At 39.5% G+C, this 9,329-nt stretch overlaps 1 pseudogene; it reads left to right on the top strand.

Moving 5' to 3' along the window:
- Positions 1–214: 214 nt before the first annotated feature.
- LOC146915993 (uncharacterized) lies at positions 215–3,118 on the top strand (annotated as a pseudogene).
- The last annotated feature ends 6,211 nt before the right edge of the window (positions 3,119–9,329 follow it).

Below are 9,329 nucleotides of genomic sequence, written 5' to 3'. Positions count from 1 at the left end.
AATTTTTTTTTTCTTCAAAAAATAAGCAAGTTATAGCACATTATTTAAATAAAAAACCAAGAGGTTCCCGTAGAATACTACGGACATAAAGGGTGCTAACACCTTCCCTTTATGTAACTAACCCCCGAACCCAAAATCTTTTCAAAATGGGGTGGTTTGAACTTTTTTCCCTTTTCTTTAAAAAATAAAATGTTCGGTCGTGAAATAAAATTAGTGAGTCAATAAGCTAATCAAATAGCCTTGATCTCCGAAAAATGACGCGACAGAAATGGCGACTTCACTGGGGAACTCCCCTAAGAGGGTTGAGCCTAACTTGGTCTTATTTAAATTTTGTGCTATAACTTGCTTAAAAAATCAAAAAAATAAAAGATGGAAATTCGTGTATATATGTGTTCTTCCTTCTTCTTTATCCCTTCTTAAACGTGAGTGGTGAGATAAGTCCTACACCCGGACTTGAGGGAACTTAAGATAGGATCGGGTATAATCATAGTATTCATGCCAAGAGTACTCTTCGGTATTGGTACATGTGATAACCCACTCAATGGAGGGATCTTGGAGGTATACGTTCGTCGACGTGAGTACTCGCGTATGACATGTTACTTTCAAGTGACCGTCGAAGTTGAGAACCTTTAGTCACCTTTAACCCATCTTGGCTTTTTAGGACGTGGTGCGGTGGCTAGTCGAGAGTACTCTCGTATTGGTCGTCACGCGATACTACACCCAAACGAGACTAACTGATGAATATTGTTGGAACGAGAGTACTCTCGTCACCTAACAAATATTCGGATGTGGTTGAAAACTTTGGGAACCTTGATAGAACCCTTGTTACATGTGCAAATGAAAATCTTAGCCCTTACCAAATGGCGTTGTTACCCCTAAGTTCCAACATTATGGACTTAACCTCACCATGCATACATGCATTCATTCATAAAAACTTTTTCTCATCAAAACATCGAAGGACTTAAATAAGTCGTCTTGTAAACATCATATGTATGAACCTTATAAAGAGGGACACCAAGGAATACAATTTCAAAAGTCTTAAACTAGACCCTAGCTTTGGTCGAGGACTTTGTCTTTGGCTTTGCTTTTAAGGGAACTGTTTTTAACATTTCAAATTATCAAATGAAACAATATTCCTTATGATGTTTACAATTACAAATTATCAAATGAAACAATATTCCTTATGATGTTTACAATTACTTTGACAAGTCCTTCGAAAAAATGTGTCCTATTTTTGCATAAAGCATCATGCATCATTCTGCATTTCATAGTCTCAATTCTGAGTCTCACAAATTTTTCTCTTCCATAAAAGGTCAACCCACCTCGAAATTGTCATGGCGTCCTCGTCTGAAATCAACTCGCATGTACAACACTCGAGCAATCATAAAGAGAAGATGGATTTTCTCGAGCAAGAAAATCAATTGCTTCGGGAGGAAATTGCAGCCATGCAGACCAAGATGGACGAAATGACTGAATTGATGAAGACACTGACGGTTGCTCAAGCACGTCCTCCTGCTCCTCCTATCAGGACTCAAGCCGAAACTGTTTCTATTGGCCCTGAATGGACGTTTTGTGCCGATACTCCGGAGTACTCTACACCGCAACGTTCCGTACCTTGGTTCCCGCCTCTTACTGCTGGCGAAATACTCCGTCCCATTGCTTGTGAAGCTCAGATGCCTACCCATCAATATGTAGCTCATGTTCCTCCATCTCCTATGAGAGCTCCTCCAGTCACTATGACCTATTCAGCACCTGTGATGCATACCATTCCACAAGAAGAAGAGCCCATCTTCCATTCAGGGGATATGGAAGCCTATGATAGAATGAATGACTTGCAGCAAAAATATGATGAAATTCAGCGAGATGTGAAAGCCCTCCACAAGAAGAAAGTATTTGGGAAGACTGCTTATGATCTATGTTTGGTGCCAAATGTTCAAATACCCCACAAGTTCAAAGTACCGGACTTCGAGAAGTATAAGGGAAAATCCTGTCCTGAGGAACATCTAACAATGTATGTGAGAAGAATGTCTGCCTATTCCAAGGATGATTCAGTCCTTATCTATTTCTTCCATGAAAGTTTGGCTAGTCCTGCCTCAAAATGGTACATGAATCTAGATAAAACAAATATCCAAACTTTTCAAGATCTGTGTGAGCTTTTGTGGAGCAATACAGTTACAATGTGGATATGGCCCCAGATCGAAGTGATCTACAAGCTATGACTCAGGGAGACAAAGAAACGTTCAAAGAGTATGCCCAGCGGTGGAGGGATACTGCTGCCCAAGTCAGCCCGCGCATAGAAGAGAAGGAGATGACCAAGCTCTTTTTTAAAACTCTCAGTCAGTTCTATTACGTGAATATGGTCGGAAGTACCCCCAGGGACTTTGCTGAGATGGTTGCTACGGGTGTACGACTAGAAGAAGGAGTCCGAGAAGGACGATTGATCAATGAAAGTGTCCCCGCTAGTAGTTTGAAAAAGAAAGAGCAGGAGGTTAGTATGGTGAAAGGGCGGCCTCAGCAAAAATATTCGGCCTATCAACATGTGGCCGCTATTACACCCGTTCCCAATGCCGATCAACATCAACAACCTCGACAACAGGCTCCAAGGACACGATTTGATCCGATTCCCATGAAGTATGCTGAGTTGCTCCCATCTTTGCTCGAAGGGAATTATGTCCAGACCAGGCCGCCTCCTCCGATGCCTAGAAAATTGCCAGCAGGTTTTAGAACCGATCTCTCATGTGACTTCCATCAAGGGGCACCGGGTCACGATGTTGAGCGTTGTTATGCCTTGAGGAATGCAGTTCAAGATTTAGTCGAAGCCAAGGTCCTATCCTTCACAGACTTGAATCAAAATGTGCAAAGCTAATATGATACCGAGCCACGGGACCTCATTCTGAAGTGCTGGTGCATAGTTTTAGTGACGTATGGAGTGATTTGCCGCTTTCAGTGTCGTTGTGTTTGTTCCTTCAGCTATTTCCTTTGTTCAAATAATGTGGTGTTTATTGATTTTCGTTTTTCAAAAAATATCCTTTCGTTCTGCCCGAGACGACTGTGAACTTGTGTAGGGCTTTTGCTTTAAGTATTTTCATCATTAATAAAAAGGTCGTTTTGATCCCGACTTTGTTTTTATTTTGTGCTTTGTTCTAGAAAAATGGTAATACAAAAAACCAAAAAAATATAATCATTCTCAAATATCTGCATAATCATAACTTACACTTGTCAAAATCAATAATCAAATCATGCATTAATAAACCCGTTGAACACGTTAACCATGTACTCTCTTCCAACTTTGAGTTCCCTGTGTCCGAAGCTGAAGAAGGAAAATGAAGAGATTCCCGACGAGATCTCTCACATATTGGGGCATCTTAGCCATTGAAGCTGCAAACAAAATATCAAGGAGATTGTCCAGAAGATGACATTCAATTACAAAGACTGGATCGACGTGCTACCATTCGCTTTGCTCAAATATCATACTTCAGTACACATTTCAACAGGGGCAGCCCCCCCTCCTTCCCCAATATTCAACATGGAGGTCGTGCTTCCCGTGGAGGTCAAAGTCCCATTAATAGGAGTTCTGCTAAAGTCCAAGCTTGATCAAATTTAAACGCATGACGACCTTGTACAAATATATCAAAAGAGGTTTGAAACAAGCTTCTAACAAAAAGGTTCGTCCCCATGAATTTCAAGAATGGAACTTTGTACTACCTTCCAATCAGACTCCAAGGGGCAAGTGGACGACTATGAAGGCTCGTGTGCAATGACTCTTGTGACTACAGATGTTGACAAGCTAGCACGTCCTGCGAACGCCGATGCAGTCAAGAAATACTTTGTCAAAAATACAAAAAAATAACAGCTCGATAGGTCGCAAATTTTAAAAAGTGGCTTAGGCAAAAATGAGCGTCTCGGTGGACTGAAAACCCGAAAGGGCGGTCCAGGCAAAAATTAGAGACATAAACAAAAAATGATGATTATCCTGATAGATTGAAAACCCGAAAAGGGCGATCTATGCAAAAGTTAAGGATCATGACAAGTAACTGCATCAGTCGGCACAGTCCACTTGGGGCATCCAGTCGTCAAAGGAACCTCCGATTTGAAGCATCTACAGATCAAAGACTCGGAACTGGGGCATTCAAAGTTGTCAGGGAGTGTGACGGTTATTGTGTTCAATGTACCTTCCCATATATTTACCATTTTCCAAATTTTTCAAAGATCCGTGGGGCCACGCCATTGGCAGGCCACCACTCAATTCATCAAATTTGAGCCTGTGCCATTTATTTGGAACTCTCATTTATTCTATTTGCAAAATTTCTTCTATTTTTGATGACAATACTTGAAGCAAAAAAAAAATTCAAAATACAAAACTTTTTTACATCTTTTGAAAAATGTGAACAACAAACACACTCTCTTTGAACTTGTGAGTAGTAGAAGCATACATCAGCATCCGCCTCGAGAACGGCTACATTCCGGAAGAGAAACATGTCTAAACACAATGGAGGGGACCTCTGCTTCAAGCAAGATGCTTTCACAGTCAAAAAAAAATATATACAAAAAATAATACAAAAAAATCAATGCTCGCTAAGTTGAAAACCTGAAAAGGCGGCTTAGGCAATAGAGAGCGTCCCGGTGGACTGAAAACCCGAAAGGGCGGTCCAGGCAAAAATTAGGGGCACAAAAAAGGAATATACTCCCGGTGGACTGAAAACCCGAAAGGGCGGTCCAGGCAAAAATTAGGGGCACAAAAAAGGAATATACTCCCGGTGGACTGAAAACCTGAAAGGGCGGTCCAGGCAAAAGTTAGGGATTTTCAAAACAAAAAAAGATATATAAAAAAAATGACTGTTGAAGCATGCCAAGGGAGGAGCACTCTGCGCCGGTTTACAAATGGCGACTTCTCCAAGACTTTTGGTCAACAATGGGATCTATCCCCAGGAGGCATCAGTGGCTACCTTGTGTCGTGGCTTCACCCCATCAATGGCTCAACTTGTTCACAATAATATCATCTCCGAGGAAGTTTGCCGAGTGTTTGTACTGCGATGTCAGTTCGCCTCCCATCTTACATGTCGTGTCTTGTCTCATCGAGTCACCTATCATACACAGTTTATACAGTCGTACAAGTTACATCCATACATTCATACATCCATACAATCGTACATTCATACATTAATACTTTCACATATTCATACATTCATGCATACACAATATATACACAACATCATTCATACATAGTTGCATAAGTCGCCGAAAGTCTTGTTTGGTCATATCCTTTCGTTTCAGTCCTCAATTGTTTCAAGCTGCCTGTCCTAAACAACGGACCGCTTGAGTTTACTTTTTATCTTGTTTCAAGCTGCCAGTCCTAAACAACAGACCGCTTGTGTCTTCTTTTTATCTTGTTTCAAGCTGTCAGTCTTAAACAACAGACCGCTTGAGTTTACCTTTTATCTTGTTTCAAGCTGCCAGTCCTAAACAACGGACCGTTTGAGTTTACCTTTTTCTCTTGTTCCAAGCTGCTAGTCCTAAACAACGGACCGCTTGAGTTTACCTTTTTATTCCCCGGCTTTGTCGGATTACGGAATATCAAAATCACCATTCCCCGTTTTGTCGGATTACGGAATATCAAATATCATTCCCCGTTTTGTCGGATTACGGAATATCAAGTGTTTCATTCCCCGGTTTAACGGATTACGGAATATCAAATCACCATTCCCCGTTTTGTCGGATTACGGAATATCAAATATCATTCCCCATTTTGTCGGATTACGGAATATCAAGTGTTTCATTCCCCGGTTTAACGGATTACGGAATATCAAATCACCATTCCCCGTTTTGTCGGATTACGGAATATCAAATATCATTCCCCGGTTTAACGGATTACGGAATATCAAATATCATTCCCCGTTTTGTCGGATTACGGAATATCAAGTGTTTCATTCCCCGGTTTAACGGATTACGGAATATCAAATCACCATTCCCCGTTTTGTCGGATTACGGAATATCAAATATCATTCCCCGGTTTAACGGATTACGGAATATCAAATATCATTCCCCGTTTTGTCGGATTACGGAATATCAAGTGTTTCATTCCCCGGTTTAACGGATTACGGAATATTAAATCATCATTCCCCGTTTTTTCGGATCACGGAATATCAAGTGTTTCATTCCCCGGTTTGTCGGATTACGGAAGGTCAAAGTCATCATTCCCCGTTTTATCGGATGACGGAATGTCAACAGTGTCATCTCCTGGTATGTCGGATGACGAGACGCCACTCAATTTCTGTTCTCTCAAGTGTCGTTCCCTGTTTTGTCGGATGACGGAATGACAAAAGTATCATCCTTAGTGTGTCTGGTTCAGAGATGTCACCAATCAAATTTAACTTCAAGTGTCAGTTTCTACAAACCATCAGTTTACAAATACATTTCAAAATTCCCAGTGTCTGTTCAAGATTTTGTTTCCTTTCATTTGTCTTCATATCATCAACACGATAGTAGACAATTATTTTCCCCAGTGAAACTACATTCCCGCTAGCGGAGTCGGATCCCATTCTTCAACGAATTTGGGTATCCCGTTTTTGTTTCTCGTCTCAGTCAAGTCATATTTGTCGTCCTGCATTCATACTAGCATTTCACGAGCATTCATAGCATCTTAGGTCCAAAATTGGTGTACTTTGTATTTAAGTCTCTTCGCTCCGATCGAATTAAAGATTCCATCTTCAAATCTCCGGACGAAGAAACTTAAATAGGGGCATCTGTCATACCCCAATTTTTGACCTAAGATACCACTGACATGTGTCGATGGACCCTACATTCGTACGTCGTTTAACCCTGATTAGTCTCCGACTTTTCAGTGAAAAATTCGGCAGAGAGGTATTTTAAAATACCTCATTGTATTTAATTCCGAGTCGGGCCCTCTTCTCACAGTGGTGTTTATTTTATTTTTAATTTCCATCTTTTATCTGATTTTCAAATTAATTTTAATTAACTTTAATTTTGCTTGTAAAAATATTTATTGTTTTTTTAGTTAATTTTCTATTTAAACTTTATCCTTTTTAATTGTCATTTTTGTTAAGTCTTTATCTTGTTTTTATTATTATCATTATTTATTTTATCCTTCATTTTTTTTCATTATTATTATTATTTGTTAAAATCCCAAAAAAAGAGGTCCTCATCCAAAAAACAGCATGTACGCGTTTCTTTCTTCCTCCATCCCAATCCAATTCTCGGCCTTATCGATCCAGCAATAACACTGCATATTCTCCTCCCCAAGCCACAAATTTTCAGCAGACTTTCAACAAACCTTAACCTAGAATCCTAACACTATAAAACAACCTGCAAAACACAATGTTAAGGGGGGCCAATTTCAACGCACAAATTCGGAGGCCGAAATTCACCTGCAGAAAAACCAATTTCAACACAAACAATTCACGGTCAATTTTCACAACACAAATTTCACATTCCTCACATGAAACCTACAACATAACAATGCATAAACCAGGCATAGGAACACGACATCAGAACCAATCTCACGCAACTGTCCAACACGAATAACAAACCACAACATTCAACCAATACCATAACCCCAAAATCCCAATCGGCCAGCTTCAAACAAGTCATCAATCCAATCGAATCTAATCCACAACCCACAGATTCGAAACAACACACATCATCAAAACCCGTCACGACTCAAGCCGTAACCGTACACAATCAATAGATTCGGAAAGAACCTCAAACCTTTGAACCATCATGCAAACCGATTCATCCAAACCCATCACCCTTGCGGTAGCGACAACATAAGCAGTTTGGAATCGCGAAAGGCATATCAGAAGGAGTTGAAGCCGATCCAGAACACAACTGAACTGACCCCTGTTGAAGCAAGAGCTGATTGACCGCACAACACACAAATCAAGTCTACACCGGTCGTGAATCAATGAAGCAGTGAGGCCAAACCAGATCAAAAAGGTAGTTCTATTATTTGTTGTTTTGTAGATTAGGGTTAATATCTGGAAACTTTGAAAAGGTAGGGAACCGAACAGAAAAGAAAGAAAGTAATAGGAGTAGAAGAGATTTAAACCGAAAAATTTAAAAAAAAGGAGTTGTTTTGAGCGCTAAACAGCGGCGGCGCCGCCGTCCATGGCGGCTAACCGCCGCGTCGGACTTCATTCCGGCCCACACTCCAATCGGAGAAGAAGAAGGAGCTTAAGAGAGAGGAGAGAGCGAAATTGAGAGAGAGGGACGAGTAGAGAGAGAAAGACTTGTTCCAAGTGAAAGAAATTCTGCCTACAACCTATTTAAAGGCTCTTCTGATCACATGCATGCTAGTCTACGCGCAAGATATACACCCTCGCTCCTCCTGGTCTTCTGATCAAAATCTAGGGGCCTACATCGGTTCAAACCGACCCATAAACCGACCCGTCATTTGAGCCCAGCGTCTGGCTTTCCCTCAAAGCCCAGTTCCCGTTTTTTAATTTAGACACTCCCCTGCTTGCTGCCTACACCACACTTCTGCATCTTTTTATTTTACTTCATGCATTTTAACTTCTCTTGCATTTTTTTATCATTTCTTTAGCATGTTATTATTCCTATATTTATTAGATTAGGATGCATATTCATCATTCATTTGTTCATCGCATATTTATTTTTTATGTCACTTACTTTTATTTTTCAATAATTAGAATGCATATTAGGTTAATGTAAAAATCATTCATGCATCTTTAGTTTAGGTTTATTATCGTGCATATTTCAATTTTCATTATTTACTTTATCATATGGACGTAGCTTGTATATTAGGCCTTGATGTAAATCATTCATGCATTTTGGTTTAGTTTCATCGTTTTGCATATTAATTTATTTATTTTTGTCAGACTTTAGAATGTAAATATAGGCTCAATGTAAATATGCATGTTTATTTCCTCCGCAGACCCTAGAATGTATTAATAGGTTTTTTTTGTAATAGTTTAGGTGCATGTGTGCGTGCGTGTGTGTATGCCTCTTATTTTGTTTCTAGATTAGGTTAAAGGTTTTCATGGTGATCCAAAGTCACCACGAAATACCCACGCTTTTATCTTTTCTTGCTCCGTTAGTTTCATTTTTAACTATTATTTCAAAAACAACAAAAACATGCAAATAACCAAAAAATCACAAAAAAATATTTTTTTTAAAATAAACCTTGATCTTAAATCAAGTGACGTCTTTTTTTATTTTCTTTTCTTAATCAAATTTCAATCCACTTAATCATATTTCAAGTCATTTTCCTTTAATATTAAAAAACACAAACAAATATTCTTTTGCCACTTTGGCTTTTCCCATTTTTAAAACCTTTTTTTCAAACCAATAAA

The sequence above is a fragment of the Medicago sativa genome, chromosome 6 (assembly GCF_051527215.1).
Source record: "Medicago sativa cultivar Bolivia chromosome 6, Bolivia_mono, whole genome shotgun sequence".
Taxonomy (NCBI): Eukaryota; Viridiplantae; Streptophyta; class Magnoliopsida; order Fabales; family Fabaceae; genus Medicago; species Medicago sativa.
The sequence above is the reverse complement of the archived record's forward strand: the minus strand, read 5'-3'. Positions and strand labels throughout refer to the sequence as shown.